General features: G+C 41.6%; 1 long non-coding RNA gene across 4 annotated transcripts in view; it reads right to left on the bottom strand.

Annotated features, from left to right (window-relative positions):
• The window catches only part of LOC110398367, a 411,724-nt gene that overhangs the window by 75,977 nt on the left and 311,683 nt on the right, over nucleotides 1-24,064 (bottom strand). Inside the window, exon 12 of one of the 4 annotated variants that reach the window (XR_002438348.1) lies at nucleotides 4,374-4,592. The exons of the other annotated variants lie outside the window; for them this stretch is intronic. This is a non-coding gene — a long non-coding RNA (uncharacterized LOC110398367). The remainder of the gene's footprint in view (nucleotides 1-4,373; nucleotides 4,593-24,064) is intronic. 4 annotated transcript variants of the gene reach the window in all.

Genomic DNA, 24,064 nt, shown 5'->3' with positions numbered 1-24,064 from the left:
AGTTTAGTTTTACAAGGTTTTTCCTTCTTTCCTTTTTTAATTGAATCTGATAGCAAATTGTTCAATGCAAATTGGCTTCTAATGATCATTGCAGAGAGGTCTGGTTCTCTTTTATTTTCAGGCAGGCAGATCATCCCCATAGTCCCAAAAGGGGACAGTTTGTGACGTGCATCCCAACCTGCTACTAACTTGCTGTTCGTCCTTGGGTACATCACTTACGCCCATCCTTGTTTCAAACATTAAACAGTTCTGGAAACAGAAGTAGACTTTCTGGACTAACAAGCATATTAAGATCCCCTCGTTCAATGCATGACTACATCTGGACACCACTCACTTTAACTTGAGTCAAGCACTGTGAAATTCCTGGGAATGAGGTGAACCAGAATACAGCTTGTTATCAGAAAGGAAAGGGATTCTGACAAGATGCCTTTCAGTCTCCCTCTGACCTGCCTCAGATGGACACTACTGAAAGGTTTCTGCCATGAACAGTGCTTATAGCCCTCTTCCAATGTCTAAAGTCTCACGACTCACCTATTGCCCCCTATAACTCAGTTTCAACTTGGTAATGTTCTCATAAATAAATCACTTTCCAGATTTTTTGTTTTAACTTTTAACCTCTTAACATCTAAATTTTTTCTTTCTCTCTGTGGAAAACCCTAGTTACAGTGAATACCCAGTTCACTAACGCAGAGTGCTAATAAGGATCTGTTTCAGTAAAAGTACTTTCTGTACTCTTCAGTTACTTAAACCTAACAGCAATACTTTGAAACTTTTTTTCCAGCCAGTGGTAGACACATGAGTCATAAGAATGTCTATTTTTTACTCCAGGTACTGGGATTGTTTTAATTTCAGGTTTATTAAATGCCTCAGTTCAGCAATTTTGAAGTTTAAACAGTCAGTCAATGATGAAGACTAACTTGACAAAATTCCTGCTTACCTAATAGGCTCTTGATTGCAATTGTTGCAGCTTTAAGCCTATCCAAGGCATGCTACTGGAGTGACTCAAAGTACAAGGAGCACAGTTAGCTTAGGCCAAAGAAGTGCCTTCAGGAGATGTTTACCTCCCTGTATTATTTGTTGGTCATTCAGTATGCGAGGATGGGGGAGAAGGGTGCTGGCTCCTGTAGCGAATGACTGAGGTTTTAAAATCAGGTTAAGAGCAAAGACTAGGTATGAACAAATGCTGATAGACTGCAACCGACTGAAAAAAATAAGTGCGACTGATATTTTGGGATGTGGTCTTGACTTGCTAAAACTGCTCAAAATTGTGTTAAGCTGCTTCATGAATAGCAATAAATTCAACTTTCTGCATACTCATGGACCTTTCTGTGTTACTCTGCCTTCTGGGATTTTCAAGGCAAGTTCTGATCACAGATAACTTATCTTTCTACATTTACCAGTAATCTCAGCCACAAGCATCATTCACCTTCTGAACCAAAACTGTTGTCGTTGCACAAACATTTTGTTGAGAAAATTTGTCTAGATTGCTAATCTCCTGGGAAAAAAGAAAGATTCCTTCTTGAGCTCTAAATATGCTGATATTTCCTGTGCTATGGGAGGAAATAAATGGTTAACTGCAAATACTTCTGGCAGTACTTTCAATTCAGTACAGACCTAACTTTCTCAGGTTTTTTCCTACATCAGTAAGAAGTAGGCATAGGCAAGGTCACATGACTACCAGAGCACCATCATGTTTCAAGGTCAAAGGGAAGGAGCCAACATTCAGCATGATCGACCACGTGTAACACAGTTACCCCTCACTTTGGCCACTTAATATGAAGTTAATTTACAGGCATTGCTTAGGATGTCACCATCATAGCACACTGGATGCACTGGTATACATGGGAAGATCATCATTTTGCAATCTTGCTTCTCCATGGGGGCAGTGAAATCTACTAGTTGCAACAAAAATCCAATCTTTTCCTTTTGAGGTAACTCCCTGATTCCATTATCCTCAGTTTTTGCACCTGGAAAGTTGTCGGACTGCATGGCATTGAACCTTATATTTCCCAAAGTCTAATTCCAAGACTTCCAAATGAGGTAGCCTAAAATCGGGCCTTCAGTTTCACAGGCTTTTTTTCATGCTTTTGTGGCCTGCCTTGGCATGAAAAGCCAACACAGGAAAGAGCAGGCACCGGCTCGGGCTCTGTGGTGGTGCAGGGAAACCCTGTGATGGGGAACTGATGTGGCAGATGCTCCCGTACACAACCTGGTAGCCTGCATGTGGATGCCCTGTTTGAAAAAGCCATTAAGACCCAGCCATATGCTTGTCTTATAAGGCAGTTACCACATCTTCTCAGTTGACAGGACTGAAAATTGTCTCAGTGATTTCATCATTCCATAGGACACTGAAAGCAGAAGTGAATAGGCAGATGGTCATCCTTTTATAAAGATGCTATTATCATCAAAATATCTTGTGCTTTCCATTGTTTTGTATAAAGTGACTTTAAATTGGCTTTTATCACACTAGGAACTGAGATAAAGCAGTCTGATAGCAAAGTAGTTCTCTGAAAGAGCCTGCAGTGATAGCTAAGTATAATAAAATAAAAATCACTGAATGTGAAGACTTCTAAAGCACGCTATAAGAGGGAGAATGCTATAGGAAAGCAAGAGACTATTTATCTATTTATAGTTTTAACAAGTGCTGCTGAACTGAAAATTAACTCAAACCATAAAGTGTTTTTCAGCAAGCTAATATTTTCCACACGATGCTTTATTGGCTTCCCTTTTCTGTATTTTCCCAGGCACAAGTTTTGTCTCCAAGCTATATTCCCTGTCATTAACATTCATGAAAGCTTTCAGAGAAATGTACTGTATGCTACTTTCAGCATTCCGCAGATAAATGTAAATGAAGTGGTGTGTTGTCATCTCACAGAGATGAGTGTCGACATGAATAATATTTTACTATGAAAAACCTGGTTTATCATGGGTGAGCGTGTAAAGGCTGCTGTGTAGTACAATTAAAGGCAATTTTCACATTACACAGGCTTAGCATTGTGGAAGATTTATTGTAATGGTCTCTGCACATGTGATGTTCAGCCATATGGGTCTCAAACATGCAACTCTTTCTGCTGGTATCAGATCCAAGAGCAGAATTGCCCTGAGCCTTGTTAAAGGTGCTGGAGGTTGGTTATTAATTTGCTTGGCACATCAGAGACTGGCTCTCACCCTGACTCTGCTGTGTAAGGACATTTCTGAGAAACCACTTCCTTGCCCATCTGGACAAGAAGTTGCCCAGGTGAGGAGCATCAGTCACCGTGTGACTGAAATAATCTGCACTGAATCCCCTTGCAATTTAAAGGTAAAACCAAAATGTCTTTTGTCAAGTGAAAAGACAAGTTAATGAATTCTGAAGAATGTGCATTTGAGTTTTAAAAATCTACCATATATTAACACCTCCACAATACCCTGGCTTCTAACATGTATCTGCTTTTATCTAACTTGTGAAGCCTTTGAAGACTGAGGTACCAAGTAAAAGGAAATCATTTGTAGTTAAAAGAAATATGATAAGAGTATTCAGTATTAACAACGAACTCCTTATTTAAAAAAGCAAACTTCTCATCTTTTGTCAAAGAATTCTGATTGTTAGCCAGCTTCCTCCTAACTGTGAAAAAGTAATATAGCTCTACCGGTGATCCCTTTGGTTCACTCTGTTGTTTTGAATACCCTGCCATACTCAGTACAGAAGGCTTCTGTTTTAAAATTACAGCTCTTACCACATGGGGACTCTTAAAGCACTATAGGGCAGGCTCCAAAGAAAACTGACTACGTCAAGCATTCTTTTGCTCTTACTTATAACAAAAAGTTGATGAGCTTTTAGTTGACTGGTGAAACGCCATGAAACTGAGTCACAACACAAATACTTTAAAAAGTGTCCCTCTCCTCAAGAGGAGAATAGAAAAAAAATGATGTTTTTTTTTTTTTTTGTCTAGGGCATAATATGAAGCCATTTCCTAGGTTCAAGGGCATCCTTGCAGAAGGAAACATCATTGATTAGAGAGCTGGAAGAACCAGAATGTGGCTGCAGTGTGCTTTTATGGATTAGCAGATATGTCTTTTTGGAGAGAAATTTCACTCTTTCTGACAACAGAGCTTGACAGAAATGGATTAAAGATGACACATCTCCAATACTGCATCTAATGAAAAACAAAGTACCTATTCTTAAATGAACAGGGAATATTTGTCACATATGAACACTACATTCTTCCACCCTGTTTTACATCATCTCTTTGCAGCATATGCTCTGCATTTGGAACTGTACTGCTTTTGTTCTCATTCTTACTATTTACTTATTACAGCTTTAGTTACACAGTAATGTCACAGGAAAACCAACTGCTGGCTTCAAAACACCGAAGACAAAAAATGAACGTTACCTATTTCAGTCCCACATGTATGCGACTATTTTGCTGCCATTTTAGATATCCTCTCAGCAGCCAGGTGAAGCATGCTATGTTTAGAGGCTTGTCAAATCTTAATTCAGTTGCACAGCACAGATCATACACAGTGAATTCCAATCCTTGGGACTACCTGAGCCCTGACTTCAAAATTAGACTCCTAGCACGTGTCCTTTGCAGATACTGAGGAACTTCTGCCTGCAAAACAAAGGAACAATTCTTTCAGGTCTAACTAAGCAGGTTTGCAACAATATCTTACTATTAAACCATAAATCTGTAACCACAGAAGCTGGAATACATTCTCACATACATGTTTGACATGTTCTCTTATGTAGAGGGCCCCAGAAGGTAAGAGGAAGAGATACTGCAATAATATGGATACAAGGACAAAGCAAATGGGGCTGTAGTAACCTGCGAGCTGCAGTCTCACCAGGTACTCGGGGCCTCAGACATCTGTCCCAGGAGAGGGTACTGCAGGTACAATAAAGATTTACTGCAAGCTAATAAAGGCAATGCTGATCCTACTTATACATCTGAAATTAACTTTAGAAGATATAAGTACCTTGAGAACACTTAAACAAACAGGTAATCTATTCTGATCACATGCAAATATTTGCTGGAAACTGTATCTCAAACATTCTTGCACTTCATTTGGAAATACCGATTTTTTTTTTTAATAATTCTTACACACTGAGCGCACCATGTTCCGCAAGTTACATAGGGAATTACTAATGGTGACTAAACAAAAGCAAGCTGTGTTATTATGTGCAGTTGTTTATCTTAATCTGCTCAGCCTAGTGGCACAGCTACAAGATGAAATACACAGGTTAAAAAGTGTCACAAGGGCCAAAAAGAAGGAGCAAAGGAACCACATTCTGCCCTTGCAGAGATGGGTTCTCCTGCAAGAGAAAGCAGAAGATCCAAGGCAGCCTGTATCCTCTCACTGCCAGGGTGAAGGCAAGAACTCAAAGGAAAGGAATGGATGGAGGCAAGTCCATGCTTGGGGCTGCAAGAAAAACATACTTCCTTGCCCACTCCACACTCCCAGATGCCTCTGTACAATAGGTATGAGGCTCTGGAGGCAGAATATCTACCTGTGGTTGATAACAGCCCAGTTACACTAGAAGAATCAACAAAACCAAAACAAGAAAAGCAAAGGGACAAAAGGAATGAGCACATCCCAGCCGAAAAGGACTTGGGGGTACAGGTGGATGGCAAGCTGGACATGAACCAGTAATGTGCCCTTGTAGCCCAGAAAGCCAACTGTATCCCAAGCTGCATCAAAAGAAGCATGGCCAGCAGAGCAAGGGAGGGGATCCTGCCCCTCTTCTCTGCACTGCTGAGACCTCACCTGGAGTACTGTGTGCAGATGTAGAGTCCTCAGTACAGGAGAGATGTGGACCTGCTGGAATGCATCCAGAGGAAGGCCACAAAAATGATCCCAGGGATGGAAAAACCTCCCCTATGAGGACAGGCTGGGAGACCTGGCGCTGTTCAGACCGGAGAAGAGAAAGCTCCAGGGAGACCAGAGAGCAGCCTTTCAGTATCTAAAGGGGGGCTATAAGAAGGGAGAGGACAGACTCTTTCACAGGGTCTGTTGTGACAGGACAAAGGGAAATGGCTTCAAACTAAAAGAAAGGAGATTTAAATTAGTCCTTCTTGTGCTGGGGGCCCCAGGCCTGGACACAGTACTCCAGATGGGGCCTCACAAGAGCTGAGTAGAGATGTGGTGGATGCCCCATCCCTGGATGCATTCAAGATCAGGCTGGATGGGGCTGTGAGAAACCTGATATGTAGGTGTTCCTGTTCATTGCAGGGGAATTGGACTAGATGAACTTTAAAAGCCCCTTCCAACTCAAATGATTCTATGATCTACACTTTTTCTTAGGGAAATTAATTGATCTTCTGAACTACAGAAGGTGACCAAATTTCTTGCCCTTAGGAACTGCAACATCAAACCCTGAGAGCAGCAACACAACTCTGTTGGAGAGCAGGAGCTTGAAACTGGGAGTTCAGGAGTCATTCACAGATAGGAGAAAACAGTTCTCCACAACCGCCCTGCTTCTGTGCTGATGGGTCTGAACTCATGATGGAGCAAAGGCCATCTCAGCGATGGCTTCTCCTTCTCAGAGCTGCTCTGTAGCCTTGGGACTGCAGATACGCATATCCAAAGAGCATATTCAAACAAGCAAAAGGAAATACTTTGTGCAATCACAATGTTGTGTTGCAATTATATGTGAATAATGCATTATAAATATGTTGATAAGACCCCAACTTCTCAGCAGCCCTTTCAGCAGTCATTTTTTTGTATATCGAGGAAATAGAAATAAAATCAAATCCTTCAGCACTCACAAGCATAAAGTTGACATACACAATCAATAGGCAGTTACAAAGAGAGAAAAACTGCAGTTTTCTTATTGGAGATAAGGGCGGAGGGAGAAACTCCCACCCCTCCCTTTCAGCAGAGAAAATAAAATTGATTCATTGATTACGGTGCCAGGAGATTAGCATCTCCAGCAGGAATTAAGGACACAAACAAGGTCATGACTCAAAAATTTCAAGCAGCAGCAACCAGGACCGACTAAACTGACTTCAATTTCAACTGCAATTGTTGATAAAATGGTGACATTAAGAGGCAGGCTAAAGGATGGTCAAAAGGTTAATCCAAGCAAGCTGGTGGAGAGAACAGAAAAAAGTATCATCTGTCACAATAAATTTCTGCAGATGGGGCATCTGCTGCTGCAGTCCTGCAGGGGAGAAGAACAGGAAACTAGGGGCAAGTAGTGTGTCCTAGTGTCTTGATCTCAGGCAGTGATTTGCAGTGTCCCATTTACAGGCTGTGTGTGTGTTTGGGCTGTTCTTCTGGCACTTTTGGGCAGGCTGTGTCTGCTGTTGTCCTGGCTGGGTAAAAAGCTGGTTACTCTGGGGAAGGCAAGTGATCCTCCAAGCCAAAGAAGCAGCCACCAGTCTGTTGCAGCCCTGGGTTCCAGCCCACACTCTGCTTCAAAGCAGAGTGCCACACGCCTTATGAGCCTGCAGCAGGCAACAAAGCCAACCAAGGTCTGGAGCACCAAAAATCTTGCCTGCTATTTCTGTTGCTTACCCAGAACTGCTAATGAATTTCCCTGCAATATTTGTTCTCCATGATTCTATGATTTCAATTTCCTTCATCCCAAAGGAGATGTTGTATGCCTTTATGTTGCAGCAAAGCATTCTACAGCCACAAGAAGTGAAGGCCATCTGTTCTTTGAAAGCAAAGTGTTTCAGCTAGGTTTTTTTTGTTTGCTTAGTATTTTTTCTAATTAATATAACCAATACATCAGCTTGTGTGCACTTCATACATAAGCTGAAAGATAAATAGTTCAATCAATCCAAAATGACTGTTTTTTTTCTAATTTTTTATAAACAGAAAGCGTTGAATATTTATGTTTTCACCAGGAACCAAAACTTATTGCTTCCCACTAGGGACCCTCCCTTCCAAATCTCGCTTTTAAGAACTTGTTGCTCACAGTGCTTCTTTCCCTCAAAACAAGCATCACTTCATCACTAATTACTGCAAATTACAAATGTGATGGACAGAGAGGAAATCAGCTAGACTGAATTTTGTGAACTGGAAAGCATAGTGTTTCGTTTCCTCAGCAGAAAAATCCTCTGACCACAGTGTGATGAATTGCATGCCCCGTAAAGCTTCCCCACGGCATTATCAGCCTGCCTGGCTCAGAGCAAGTATGGGCCAAGAAGGGACAAAGTCACTGGAGACCAAAGTGTCCCTTCCCCAGGCTCCCTTCAACCCTTGGTGAGCTGATATCACAGAATCAATGAGGCTGGAAAAGACATCTGAGACCATTATGTCCCATCATCAACCCATCCCCACTGTGCCCATTAACCATGTCCCTCAGTGTCACATCTCCACAGTTTTTGAACACCTCCAGGGACAGCGACTGCACCACCTCCCTGGGCAGCCTGTGTCAGTGCCTCACCACTCTTTCTGAGAAGAAATTCTTCCTAATACCCAACCTGAACCTCTCCTGGCACATCTTAAGGCCATCACCTCTTATCATATCACTGTTACCTAGGAGAAGAAGCTGACCCCCACTTACAACCTTACACTATCCTTGACACTCTGCCCTGTCCCTCACATCCCTCTGTCTTGATGGTGCTGCCGTGCATTCCTCCAAAACAAAAGCTGCCCGCAGTCACAGATGGCCATGGTAACCTCCCTGACATAAATAAAATAGATGGATCCAAGCAGACTAATGATCTGCTCTAGGATGCTTGGTTATGATGCACTGAAAAGAACATCTGGTTGTCAGCAACATATTTACTAGGAATTTAAAAGACAGCAACAGCCATATAATCCAGAGGATTTAATGACAGAGTGGAATGAATGCTGAATAAATGCTCCTTTTGATAAACTCACAAACATTTGGGGGATGCAACAATGATTGATATTCTTCTGGGAGAAAAAAACAAATTAAGGATTTCATGGCCTTGTGAAGATTGGGTTTGGTAAACGTGAATTTCAGTGCACTTTCAGATTAACCTTTTCTCTCTTGGTATTAAAGGGAAACAAGACACGGAATTTTCAACTTGCAAGAAGCTCCGGATTTCTAATATACAGTTTGCTTGTTATTCTGCCTTCCATAAATCAAATTGGAAAAAAATTATTTCACATTCAGAAAGTTCTGTGGAACAGAATTTTAGGTCTGGTCTATACTAAAACCATGAAATGACCATACAAAAATTTTAAATTCTGGATATCAAAATGTTTGATTTTCACAGTGTTATAACGTTTCCTTGCAACATGGTAGGAATCATCCCAATTCACAGCACAGGGTATAGCAGTTGCATTTAAAAATGTCAGTTGTCATCTGAACTAACTCAAATAGTCGGTACTACTGATGGGTGAAATGAAACTCTTCAAAACAAAGAGCTCTGTCTCGGTTTAGCTTTTGGCTATCATCCTGCTAGATGATCCTGCTAAGAACTTTCAGATGTCAACAAACAAGCAATTTCCAATAAAAATAATTCCAGAAAATGCTTTTGGCCAACTCCAAAGTACGTGCCAGATAACTGAAGGCACAAAGAGCACAAGGCTCTGGCCCTGCCTACTCTCAAGCATAGGACCTCTAGCATTTTTTCTTCCCAGTCCTCTTATTTCTGTGCTTTCCAAAGAGATGGCGACAGGCAGCATGACTTGATTGATGTGCAGTCACTCAGACATGGCCATAGCAGCAAAGAATCATAGAATCATAGAATCATAGAATTAGCTAGGTTGGAAAAGACCTACAAGATCACCTAGTCCAACCATCCACCTACCATCCACCTACTAAACCATGTCTCTCAACGCTGTATCTAAACGTTTCTTGCACACTGCAGTTTTGCTTCTCAGCTGGGAGGACTCTCAGACATTGTTGGAATAGACTGCCCAGGGAGGTGGTGCAGTTACTGTCCCTGGAAGTGTTCAAGAGCCAGAGATGTGGCACTGAGGGACATGGTAAGTGGGCATGGTGGGGATGGATTGGCAGTTGGACATGATGATCTTAGAGATCTTTTCTAACCTCAATGATTCTGTGATTCTATTCTATGATTCTATGATTGACAGGCAGAGGATCCTGCTATTTACTGACAAAATAATTTTCCTACTTCTTGGCCCAAGAAGGAGTTGCAACCTTTTGCTGAAGTCCTTCTTGAAACACAGCTCTGTTCATCCTGTCTCATCCTACTATATGAGCATTCTGCTGCTGGCACGCTGGCTTTTTAACCGTGCTGTTGTTGCTAGCAGTATGCTGATGCTAGTCACCCTGTACTCAGGTAAACTACCGCCAGAATTGCTGTTAATCTGCCTGACACAAGACCTCAGAGATCTCTGGTCACTAACCTGAGCCAAGATAGAGGCACACTTACCAAGCCCTGTACAAATCAATGGACTGAGACTTCTGCGGCCTTCAGCACCTGACATCCAACACTGAAAGCACTATTAAAATTGTTCCGCCACCACTGTACTCAGATGTGCAAAAAGGCCATTCTTCTAGCACTAGCAAAATGTTCATGAACTCAGCAGGGGAATATCTTTGAAGGTTTTCTGGGGTGCCTATCACTCTTTCTGTCAGCTGCTGAAGGAATCAGTGATCCACATTTCCAAACATATATTTTCCCCAGCCAGTTCATGGCCTGACCACGTTTCCCATGCTGGGACCCCTTGTCCCTTATTAGTTGTTGCACTAGCACTGAAGGCAACGGGCAAGATATCATTGTACTAGATGCTGTATGCAAAAATAAAAACAATCCCTACTCCCAGCTGAGCATGAGGGGATGCAGCAAATACTGTGAGGTATGAGGGTGATAAGTCTTGAGTTATGGAGGACGATGTGGAAAAAAAATCCTTCTGGATTCTCATTACCAAACTCATTTGAGATAAACTAGAGGAACGATAATTTCTTGGAGGGGAAACGAACTTCACACAGTTAAGTGTGTGCTGCCGAAAGCAAAAGATAAGAATGACCTCTGCTTTTAATGTATTTGTCTTTCCATATCCATTCATAAACAGACATCCCAGCCTATTAGCACTATGGGCCAAACACTAAAAGTCAGTTTGATTTAACCATAGTTGCTGGCACTGCAAACTGCCCGACAATCACTCAGTTAAAAAGGAGACTCTGGTCTTGCCTAGAATCCAGCTGCTCTCACCTTTGTAATGTACCTGAGATCCTGCTTTAATTCAGTCCAGGGTTATCAAAAGCATATAGGATCACATGAAAATGCTAATTTTAAAATACAAGTAACCACTGAAGGTTTATTTTATCTGCTAATGCTGTATAATTAGGGCAAAGTTGATGACATTTACTGCAACACTGAAACAAGTGTTATTAAGAAAAAATGAGGCATTTTTCAACAAAAATTTTTAGTGTCATTGAAAGTCTCAGAATTAACACACTCTCAATATTTTGACTAAAACAAGCTCATTCAAAGTGCTCTTTCTAGCACTTTAGCATCTTGTTAAACTTTGAGGATGTTTCAGATCTTCCTTTGCTTATAGTAAAGGGAGAAATGAAATTCAGAAAAGAATTATACAGAACTGTTGAAGTGGATGCATTTGCTTTTACATTTCTTTCAGAAAAGAAAGATCAGTCTTTTTACCAGGAAGTATATAACTTAACTTCTGTGATCCCAAAAGGAAATACGAGCTGAATTTTGCCAATTCTGCCACTGAAAAATTTGTGACAATATTGATTACTCATTATCTTTTATGGGGCTATTTCTTCAGTGAGAACTTACCCACTGAAGTTGCAGGATAGTCTCCTGTATCACACTACTGAGTATCACAGACAGGCATACATTTATTGTGAGAGCATTTTTTGAATATTTGATTGCAGAATGAAACTTCTGAGAACTGATTTGAGTTGTTAGCAGAACTGCTAAAAAAAATTATCCCTCTGCTTATTGACCTCCAAATAACTACACAGTATCTTAAACATACAGATATCTCAGTGTAGAAACACGTATGGGAAACCCCATCAATGTACATTATGCCACAAGTACAAATAGCCTAATTTAAATCATGACATAAAAACTTCTCAAATGGAAAAATGCTGGTGTCAGAGAAACACTAATGAGCATGGCTGTAGGCAGGTTAGAGTGGAGCAATGCACATGACCACACTGCAGCACAGCAATGGCCCATCTACTCCAGCATCTCCCCTTCAAAAGCATCAAAAAGGATGATAGTAGAGGAATACAATGACAAGGTTGAAATATGTGATTAGGAACTACAGTTTTCCTTCCCAATTGCTTAGCACTCAGGCCAAGTAATATTTACAGGTCCTAAGCAGCTCATACCAAGAAGAGGGGACTGGCGTCCTCATTTACTGAAGTCCACGTGTGATGAGATATGCAGAGACTGAGAGCATCCTGCCAGCAGGCTTCCGTGCGGGGTGAAGTAATAAAAGGTATTATGGTAACAAGGACAAATGCTTTAAGGTATGAAAGACTCCAATAAAACTTGTGCTGAAATGCATGTTGAGTGGGCTCTATGCTGCCACCTCAAGTGCCACTCCTTCCAGCTGAAGGTCTAGTTTTGTTGATGGTAATCAAAGAGCTAATTGAGCTTGGTCAGCTTTTGGTTACTTGAGTCTTCACTTATGAATTAACATTTAATAGAGCTAAGACAGAAGACATGAGGAAGGCTGTAAGGGAAGGGAGAAGATAAGCTTAGTATGTGAGAAGAATGATAGCTGCATGACATGTTTGTGAAGACAAAACTGGGTTCAAGGAAGGAATACGATAGAGCCATATAGTTTTTAAACCTGTAACCTTCACAGCTTTAGAAATCTTTCTGATGTTTTTCTTTCTCTACTGTTCCTTCCTCTAACTGTACTTCTTGTTTTTCTAGCCTGTGACAAAAGAGTGAAATCGGGAGGTGACCACATGAGGATCTATTTTTGCCCAACAAGAATGAGACATTATTGTATCTGTAACGAACTACAGTCTCTACACATCTTTCCTCAGAACAAAATACTCTCAAGGAGAAAATAAATACACATAGGCTATTAAAAATGTGTGTCTATAATAGTATTTACATGAAGAATAAAGACAGAAAGGATTCAGAGGTAACAAAAGTAGTGCAGGGGGAGGATGATTCATTAACGATACTGTTTAAAGGGAGCTCACATTATTGGATGTAGAATTTGAAATTACTGCATGACTAAGTAATGTGGGAAAGCAAAAAATTACAGTTCCTGACATTTTCTTGCTATTTTGTATCTTATCATACTGACTAATGATAAGCAAGCTAAACAGATTTTCAGATTTACCTACAATTCAAAGGTGTTCCTTTCCTTTCCAGTGATCACCCTATGCTATAATTGCCTTCGTTTTGCCTAAATAATATTCTCTTGATGAAAAGTGCTTATGAGACAGAGGAATATACTATCTTATTGAATGCACAACAGCCAGGATTCGAAGGGAAAATATAAGAAATTGAAGGTGCTGTCTGATTATACCTTTTTTGCTCATCTCTCATGTGAGACAAGAGATTCTGGCTTGAAAATACATAGCATGTATCAAGCTCAGAGGCAAGTGTTTGGGTTATGCACATTCACTTCTGAAGGTTTATGCAAAAAAAAAAAGGTCTCTTTGGTGAGAGGAGAGCATTAATTCCAATACAGGACAACCTGAGGAGACCTCAATTGCAGTTCAGGAGATGCTTCTTGCCAGCTCTCTGCAAAAATATAAATCCAGCAGGGCATAGGTGCAGGATGATCAAAAGAACAAGCAGTTTGTGAACTAAAGGGTGAGTGTTTGTCTTATTCAGCTCAGCAGAGGCCAAAAGAGATTTGATGGTGCTCTATAAATACAGCAGAGTAAGCATCAGGGAGCCAGAAGAACAATTTAAGCTAAAGAACAATGTTGGCACAAGAACAAATGAGCATTAATTGGCATGAATAAATTTTGGCTGGGAGGCTGAGGGTGATTTCTAGCTATTTGAGAATGAATTCCTGGAACAGCCTCCTGATCAGGGGTAGAAAGAGAAAAACAAAAACAAAAAAACAACAAAAAGCAAATATCAAGGAGATTTAAGATGCAGGCTGATACATGCCTAGCTGGGATGAGACTGCGTGGCCATCTGTGATTGCAGCAGACAGAATTTAAGTGATCCTTTCCTGCCCTATTTTTCTGTGTTAGTTTTCTTGGTGGGATTACCTTTTAAGGAAACAACTCTGTTTTGTGGTCTGGGATCTTGCTGACAATTTCAGAGAAATTTAAACGTGTCCTGGGAGTGCAGATGCTTGCCTAGGAGACACAAAGCCCCTGGACTTAGGATCAAATCACACGCTATTTCACAGTGTGAGTATGCCTACCACACTGGTGGCAAGCTCCTGCAGCCCACGTGATTCACTCACAGCTACATCTCTGCAGAGTATAAACCAGTGGTTGTAGGATGCTAATGTCACAAACAAAAATATACAGCATGAGGGACAGCCCTTCATTCTTTAATTAACTCATACATTTTGTCAGCCATATCGTACATCAAGCTTGGCTATAAAAATGGCAATTTCATAGTGTATAAAAAAAGAATGAAATGATTCAGAGAGATTAAAGATCCATTTATAGCAAATGTATATGCCTTTCGGAGCACAGCAGATTCCAAACAGATACATTACTGTCACCCATAAAACTACTTTGGTAACTTATTTACTGTAACTTTTAGTGACATTGTCACAGATTAATGGTTTCATAAAATCCATAGGTGCAGCAGGTCATCGCACTGTTCTTGAAGGGATTTTTCTGTCAGATGTGTGATGTTGGTAAGCAGTGAATGGCCGCTGCAATCGCTCGATGCCCACTGTTTTGTGTACATATTGCTAGGATATAAAATGGATCGATGAACATCAGAATCATCTGGGAAATTTAGGGCAAACTTAAATAGAATACTTAATTTTGTGCCTAAACTTTTTACCCCCAAACCTTGAAAGACAAGATTTAAATGTAATGTCAATACAAGCACTTAAAAATTAAAAAAAAAAAAGATTAAAAAAGGATAAAATTTAAAATGAAGATAGAAATAAGTACTTAAATTATGCAATGTCGAAAGAGAACCAGCAATCAAAGTCTAATGTCCTCGTATTGTGCCAGATAATGAAACATTAAGCTGAAGATAATAAGATTTCTTTCCACTGGATGGTCTTCAGCATAGTTAAAGCTATGAATGAACAGATGAAGTGTTTTATATAAGCAAAAGGTTAGATGTCAAGGATTCTGAGGGGTGAAAAAAATCCCAGCCAATTCACCACAAGCTAAGTAGAACTCATTTGTCACTCATTCACTTTTGAAATTATGTCATAATTAAATGCCTTTTAAGACACACAGCTTCACCGTTCTACACACCAATGGGGACTGAGGATGCCATAGACATTTTTACCTAGCTTCCCTAAGGAAACCAAGCCTATGTAGTTGTGCTGCATGTATGAGTACATCTATGCCTTCATCCTCTCCAGTAAATTCAAAGATTTGCAAGTTTCTATTAACTATGACAATAAGGCAGACATCTCAAAGCCAGTAGATTTCTAAAAATTTTCACAACACTTAAAAAATAGGGAGATATGCATGCTAGCAGTCATAGAATCATAGAACGGCTTGGGTTGGAAGGGACCTCAAGGATCACCAATCTCCAACCCCCTGCCGCAGGCAGGGCCACCAACCTCCACATCTAATACTAGACCAGGATGCTCAGGGCCCCATCCTACCTGGCCTTGAACACCTCCAGGGATGGGGCACCCACAACCTCTCTGGGCAGCCTGTGCCAACACCTCACCACCCTCTCTTGGTAAATAACTTCCCCCTGATATTTAACCTAAATCTTCCCTCCTTCAACTTAAAACCATTTCTCCTTGTCCTGCCATTATCTACCCTTGTGAAGAGTTGACTCCCCTCCTTTTTGTAGGCTCCTTTCAGGTACTGGAAGGCTGGGATGAGGTCACCCCACAGCCTTCTCTTCTCCAGGCTGAACAAGCCCAGCTCCCTCAGCCTGTCTTTGTAAGGGGAGGTGCTCCGGCCCTCTGATCATTTTTGTGGCACTCCTCTGGACTCTGTCTAACAGTTCCCTCCCTTTCTTCTACTGGGGGCCCCAGTCCTGGATGCAGTACTCCAGATGGGGCCTCACGAAGGCAGAGTAGACAAGGACAATCACCTCCCTCTTCGTGCTGGCCTGCTCCTCTTCTAATGGAGCCCAGGATACCATTTGCTTTCTGAGCTGCAAGAGCACACTGCTGGCATATATTAAGTTTTTCATCCACCAGGACCCCCAGCCTTCTCTTGCAGGGCTTCTCTCAAGCATTGCTCCTCCCAGTCTGTATATATGCCCGGGATTCCTCCGGCCCAAGTGCAAAACGTTGCACTTCGCTATGTTGAACTTCATTAGATTCACACAGGCCCACCTTTTGAGTCTGTTGAGGTCCCTCTGAATGGCATCCCTTCCTTCCATTGCATCAGCCGCACTGCTCAGCTTTTTGTCATCAGAAAACTTGCTGAGGGTGCACTCAATTCCATCATCGTTGTCACTGATGAAGATATTAAAGAGCACCAGTCCCAAGACAAACACCTGGGGGACACCGCTCATTACCGGCTTCCACCTGGACATAGAACCATTAATCACCACCCTTTGTCTGCAGCCTTTCAACCAATTCCTTATTTACTGGGTGTTCCACCCATCAAATCCACATCTCTCCAATTTGGCGATTAGGATGTGGTGGGGCACCATGTCAAAGGCCTTGCACAAGTCCAGGTAAATGACATCAGTCACCTTCCCTTTGTCCACCAATCCCGTCACTCCATCATAGAAGGCCACCAGATTGGTTAGGCATGACCTTCTCCTGGTGAAGCTGTGCTGGCTGTCTTGGATCACACACTCATTCCTCATGTGAGCTAGCATGTCATCCAGGAGAATCTGTTCCATGATCTTCCCAGTCCCCCACTGAAGGAGCAGGTAGGGATAAGTCTCCCACATCAGTCTCCAAGAACCCAGCACTGACATAAGAAATCACAGGAACCCAAGTGAAATTTGTCCCACTGCAGATGGAGCTCTTTAATGTGCTGGTGAGGTGTAGTAACACTGGTAAAATAATTACTGCCTTGTACATGGTATTGGGCCCTGCAGGATGCAAGCAGAGCACCCTCCTGTCTCCTAATCACTAATGCTGTAACACCATGCCCTGTAAAACAGCAGCCTTCTGTACAGTAAATGAAAAGAGAACAATCTTCCATACTATTTTCAAGGTGCATTAAATTGTTAATGCAATGAAATGAGCAATGTTTTCTCAATGAATCGTTCTGAGTAGATGTTTTCTTTTACACGGTACTCGCTTTAACTATTGCAAATATTCACAGCACATCTCAGCTTCATCCAATGTTACGAAACTGGAACAGGCTGCCCAGGGAGGTGGTGCAGTCACTGTCCCTTGAGGTGTTCAAGAACTGTGGAGATGTGGCACTGAGAGACATGGTCAGTGGGCACGGTGCGGATGGGTTGGTGGTTGGACTGGATGATATTAGTGGTCTTTCCAATCTTAACGATTCTATCATTCTAAGATCTCATCGGTATATTTCTGGAGAGTTGGGCAGAGAAGAACCAGATCAGGTTTAACAAGAGCAAGTGTAGAGTCTTGCACCTAGGGAGGAATAACTGCATGCACCAGTACAGGCTGGGGGTGCCCTGGTGGTCAAGAAGGCCAATGGCATCCTGGCGTGCATTAAAAAGAATGTGGCCAGCAGGTTGAGGGAGGTGATCCTCCCCCTCTACTCTGCCCTGGTCAGTCCTCACCTGGACTACTGTATCCAGTTCTGGACTCCCCGGTACAAAAAAGACAGGCCCTCTCCCTGGAGAGAGTCCAGCGGAGGGCCACAGAGATGATAAAGCCTGGAGCACCTCTCTTATGAGGAAGGGCTGAGCAACCTGGGTCTGTTCAGCCTTGAGAAAAGAAGACTTGGAGGGGATCTTATTAATGTTTATAAATACCTTAAGTGTTGGAGGCAAAGGGACGAGGACAGACTCTTTTCAGTGGTGCATGGCAATAGGACAAGGGGAAATGGCCACAAACTGAAGCATAGTTCTGGATGAACTGAAGTTCCTCACAAATGTGTGTAAGAACTTCTTCACGGTGAGGGTGACGGAGCACTGAAATAGGTTGCCCAGAGAGGTTGTGGAGTCTCCTTCTCTGGAGACATTCAAGACCTGCCTGGATGCCTACCTGTGAAACCTGATGTAGGGAGCCTGCTTTACAAGGGGGTTGGACTCGATGACCTCTAGAGGCCCTTTCCAGCCCCTACAATTCTGTGATTCCCTTCAATACACAGATTTATTTTTTTCCTTCTCCTAAACTTTTGGTTAAGTAGAATCTCACAGATGACATATTCCTTAACACATTTGCAAAACTGCTGAAAAAAACGCACACTGAGAATGTGAATAAACACTTGTGATTGGAATACCTTTCCAGCAAAGGCAAAGCTGGGTTCTCTTGGGAGTACGTTTGGTCTTTGCAGAACAGCAAACATGTTAGGGTTTTCTCTTCTCTTTCTAAAACAAAACACAGTAATGCACAAAGAATGTGGCAGATGGTTGGTTCCTAATCTGCACATGAAATATCTTTCAATTACAGATTTTGTTGCTTAATGTCTCAAAGTCCATATTGATTATACACACTAGCAGAGGGGCAGTACTGAAAACAACTGGATCTAGTAGCGAGGCTGAACCATCCTCAGCGTGGAGTTTAATAGTTGTTCCTCATAAAGCAGGTGAAAAGCTGAGACAAAGAAATTTTGCCAGATGGTAACACAACATGCTGCACTGCTTTTTCTGCTGCAAACTGCCAGGGGAAAAGCAGAGCAGTCTCTCATGGGAGTGAGGATTTGGGATATTTACTGGTTTTTTAAGCATGGGATACAATTCATATCTGCTTTTGAGGTGACAACACGGTCTAATAGGTACCTTGTGAGACTTCCAGATAAGCTGCAGATGCTATCTGAATGCCACATAGGCCTTCTGCCAGGGCTAAACACTCAATAGTTTAGGATCAATCACTGAACTGCAAGAAAACACGTGTATATTTTTGATACACATATTAAGGAATCAGATTAATTATCCACCCACACCTTTGCGAAACTGCAAGCCTGTAATAGAGAAACCAACTATTTTTTTGATGCTAAAAGGAAGAAAAATACCATGGCAACTTTTCTGAGCTATTTAATCACATTTACTGAAACTTTATTAGGTGCTTTTGAAGTAAAATGGCAGGAAATAATCTATAAAAATAGTGTGCTTTTAAATACAAAGTCTTTGAATTTGAGTATAAAAAGGAAACCAAATCTCTAATTTAGTGGAACCAGTATGATTAAAAATAATTACATTTGCAAAGTGAACATTTGGAGAAAAAAATGATTAATGTGCTTAGTAATAACATCTATCTAATTTGTATAATGAGCATTTTCATTTAAAGCCATGTTTCCATTCAAAATATGAGAAGATTAAAAAGAAATAACTCAGAGTCTTTAGCATCATCTACCCATATTTACATCAGCATCACGATTCTGAGCATGACATGGCTTAATGGCTCCGTTTGCCATTCAGTCAAACAAAAAACCAAAAGCAACAACTTCTAATTAATTTTTTTTAATTTATAAACTCAAATACATGCCATGGAACATTAACTGTGGCAAATCAAAGGAAATACTAGACATTTAAATACCGATTGCTCTCCACATCAGCAAAAGTACAGAAGTTAGTAATCTATCTAGATATATATTAATATTCATTAGAACTCTATTAATTTTCATTGATAACAACCTTGGAAAACATTATTTTGTCTTTCTTTATGCGATTATAACTCCAGACTGTGACTCTCCAAGCCAGACCGCCCCTTCTCTTTTTTTCCTAGAAGGGGCTTGGCCATTATCCTCACAAAGAGTCGTGGATGACGCCAGATCGCAAACCAAACACCACAGCTCTTTGAGTTAGACTCTAACAGGTCTCAGAATGAGAAGTCATGTTGATTCAAATAAACAGAGATGTTGCTGCTTACAACATGCCCTGCGCCTCTGTCTCCAGGGCCCCATCTCTCATGTTAATGCCACCTCCATCTCACATGCCTGCACCCAAGTGCCATGATCTTGGCACTCTGCAAGCATCTCACACTGAAGGCAACCCCAGCTCCACCTCAAAGGCAGGTAACAAATCTGCTCCTGAAGACTGTGGCATTTCAGGATCCTTGGCTCTCTTTCAGATTAGCAGGTTTTTACAAGCTTTGTGAAACTTTGGCATACAGCCATCATACTGTACAGTAACTTATTCTTTATAATCCATGTGCGTGAGAGATGGGCAAAAAGCAGTCAAATACCATTGCCTGACACCCTCAGCAAAAAATAATATTGAGCAATTCACCAATTTTAGGAGTTGGACTCGATCCTTATGGGTCCCTTCTAACTCAGGATATTTCATGATTTCATGATTCCTGTCTGTTCCCTATAACCTAACTATTCCTAGCAGCGTGTCTGTGTGATCTAGCTAATCCACAGAATTTCAGTTCAAATTCAAGAGAAGTTTCACAGGAAAACTGAACCTATTTTGCATCACTTCTCCAATGCAGTGGTTAGTTAGAATCATTCACCGTGCACTCCCTAAAGGTTTTAGTGCAAACTGTGTTTTCCAATTGCTAGCTAAAAGAATAGAAAACAAGCAAATAAACAAAACAACAGCCGACATTCAATCCAAACCACTATAAGGCACGAAAATGAGAAATCTTTTCCCAGTTCTCATTTTTCAAGGAGACTTCAATAGGAATTGAAAAAGAAAAAAAAAGTTATTCCCCACAAACTTCCTCTAGGTGTGCCACATTCCGTTTTCTGAATCTTTAATAACGCTTTCAAACTTGCAGACTTATTAAACGAGACAAGGACATTTTAATTTCTCCTGTGTCTCTAGCCTTGTCTATGCCAGAAAAGTTTAAGTGGTTTTTATGTTGGCTGACTGAGCTGGTTATAGCTGTCTGTGCTCCCAACATTGAAAGACTGAATGCATACAAGAGTTGCAAAAACATAATCTGATAGTTTATGTGTTAGATGCCCAAGGTCAAGGGAGCAAATCCCTTAGTCTGAGTGGCGCATCAATTGAAAATTAATGGGGCTGTTAAATGTTAAGAGGAGCTTTAGTCACGTTATTGTGCTCAGTCCTGGGGCACAGGGGTGAGATGCTACAGAGGGCAAAGCGAATGATCTAATGTGTCCTCCTGGCCTTAAAATTTATGAAAATGAATAAAGCCTGAACTTAAACTCTCATTCTGATATAAAAGTGCCTTCTTCAGTTTGAATCAAGTTGTGTGGAAGCATTGCTAAACTTATCATAAATAAGAAACCTTAGTGCAGTGATTTAACCATACCTTACTAAGACAAACGCAAGAAACTCCTCGTGTAAGCAAACCAATTAAATTTTTCTTTAAACAGTAGCTTTTCGTAGCTCAGGGTCTCTGCAGCAGAGAAATACCAGGCTGTATGCTGCCCAACTTACCCAGTTAAGTTCTCCAGCAGAAGTGCTGGGGTACCTCTCACCACAGTCCTGCAAGCCATCACAGCCTGCTGTCCACCCAGGGACATGCTGCAGCTATCTCGCTTCCAACAGGATGAGGACAAGTGTCTGGTGGTAATTGCTACGAGGACATAACACTGGCAGAGGCAGGAGAAGCAGCATCTCCATCCACTGCACACCTATGAGACCCTGCAGGGCAGGGGACACAGATCCACTGCTTCTGATGGCAGAGCTGATGGGACAAGTGTACTCCTTCCCTGCCATGTCCTTCTCTATCCAGAAAGCATTGCTTTTAACTCAGTCCTTTTATACAATCCTTTTGATAGTGTGACCCTACAAGGAGCTCTCCTGCCTCGACTGAGGAGCAGTTGTCTACCATGACTGAAGTGGGAGAACTTCTCCCACCATTTCCACTGTCATGGAGAGGACATTCTTTTCTGCAAGAGTGCTTTCCACCATGTTACCCACTAAGGTTTCTCCTCCTCCTCTTCCCACTCTTCCTTTTGCAAAAAGAGAAGGAAAAAGCTCAGCCCCCCAGATCTTAAGTTTCTGCAGTTCTTTTGCAGGTATCATTCCCTTTAAGGAGAAAAGGCCACCCGGGATAGAAACTAAACTGTCATTTCTAAGGTGAGGCAATGAAGAAGCAGTCACAACCATTATTCAGCTAATCAGGGACAACAGTGACAACCTCATTCTGTCAGGAAATATGCACAGTGGTGACCTCCTCCTTGATCAGGAACAATGGAATACGACAGCACAGCCATTGTTTCCATGTAGATCAGGTGGTTTCTCCTCCTCACTCCCCTCAACAACAATGCATACCTGTAGCTTTTTCCCATGTCTCTGATTTCATTCATCTGGTGTATTATGGTGCCAATATTAAGAATTCATAAGAAATATCCTCATGATCACTTGAAATCAAGTTCCTACTTAATGAGAATTAACTGTTGATGGTGGAGCACTTGATGGTGGAGCAATTGTTGATGGTGATAATCTGGGAGCACTTGAGGCCCTGTTTAGTTAGGAAAGGACTGACAGCAAGCACCGCCTCGCTGCCACTTGGTACACCAGGGAATCAAACCACCTTGCTGTGCAAACTCCTCCATTAATTGGTAGCAGCTTAGAGCTTTATTACTCTAGTTCAGAGTCCCTGACCTGCATTTCCAAAGTGATTAATAGGTTCTCTAAGCCATTTTAATAAATTTGTGAGGCCCACTCTAATTTTACAGACTTATGATCTGCATAAAGCCAGGCTGAAGATCAATATCAAATAATCTCTGCATCAACCCTGCAATTCCTGAAGGAGCACAGGCAGTTGCTTTAGAGAGATGTCACAGGAAGAGATGGATCATTCACCCCAGCTAGAGGTTAGCTGTTCCTTCCCTGTTTAACACTTCCCCTTTATTGATAGACTCACTCTGGCCAACTTCATTTTCCAGCCAATTATTTTCATGATGCCTTTTTCTGTTGAGATTCCCAGTATTAAAAGTCCCAATTGCAGTTCCTCTAACACTGAAGTCTTTCTGTAGTTCCTATTGGTGAGAGGCCGAGTGGCAAAGCCCTCATGTGAAATCAGCGAAGCCCGGAATTTGTAAAAATGAACCCCCTCCCCCACCATTACCATTATTATTATTTTTAAATCTTTAATGGACAGGAAGACAACTGGAAGACAGAGAAGCTGGAGGCATGTGCAAAGAATCTTTTCATGGCTTTCACATTCCTTAATGCCATTCTCATTAAAAAGTTCTTCCTGCCAAATGCTGTTTGCTTATGTCTTCAAACTGTCAGCATTACTGATGAGCAACTGTACTGCAAGGTATTTACATGTTGTCTCATCACTGCCACAGACAGCAATTTTATAAAAAGTGAGAGAGAGAAAGAGGAAAAACTTGGGGAGTGATGTCACAAACTGGGCTTCTGTGCTCTCTGCAAACAACCATGTGATAACTCAGGAGAAGTGCTTTCAGTACATGGATTAGTACAGCACCCCTGCGGGCTAATTCTAATGATTTGGCACAGGTAAGTTTTTTCAGGGTGGATATTCAAACAGCACAGGTAAGGTAGCTTGCAGTAAGCATAGATGTGCTTCAAAAGCAGGCCTTTAGACAATTAATCCTTATTGATGCTCTCCTTGGTACCCTTCATAGTTGCCCAATGTCTTGGACAGACCCCATTTATGTAACAGCTTCACTAATTCTGTATGTAGAGACAACACAAGTTCCCTTACATTCTGACTATGCTCTACTCTTTCAGAAGACAGGTCCTTGCATTTGACTTCAGCAGCACGCCAGGAACTCACCCACTGACAACTTCTCAAGATGCTCAACTCTTCTTCTGAGATGCTCAGCACCATCGAGTGAGTGTCAACCATGCCATGCATTCCCAGATGCACAATCTTGTGTTGTCTACGTGCTAAAGATTGCACGTTGTTCAAATGAACAAATGGCATCACACAGTCTCACTTTCTCCATATACCTTGATCGTTCCTTTTGCCAGTTTCCACTCTAGCAATTCTACTACTTTTTTCTCCTTCAGCAAAGGCTGGACAGTTTCTACCAGACCACAGGAACAGACAGTATAGATCAGTTGGTATGCAACCA

The sequence above is a fragment of the Numida meleagris genome, chromosome 4 (genome assembly GCF_002078875.1).
Source record: "Numida meleagris isolate 19003 breed g44 Domestic line chromosome 4, NumMel1.0, whole genome shotgun sequence".
Taxonomy (NCBI): Eukaryota; Metazoa; Chordata; class Aves; order Galliformes; family Numididae; genus Numida; species Numida meleagris.
This window is presented reverse-complemented; position numbering and strand designations above follow the sequence as displayed.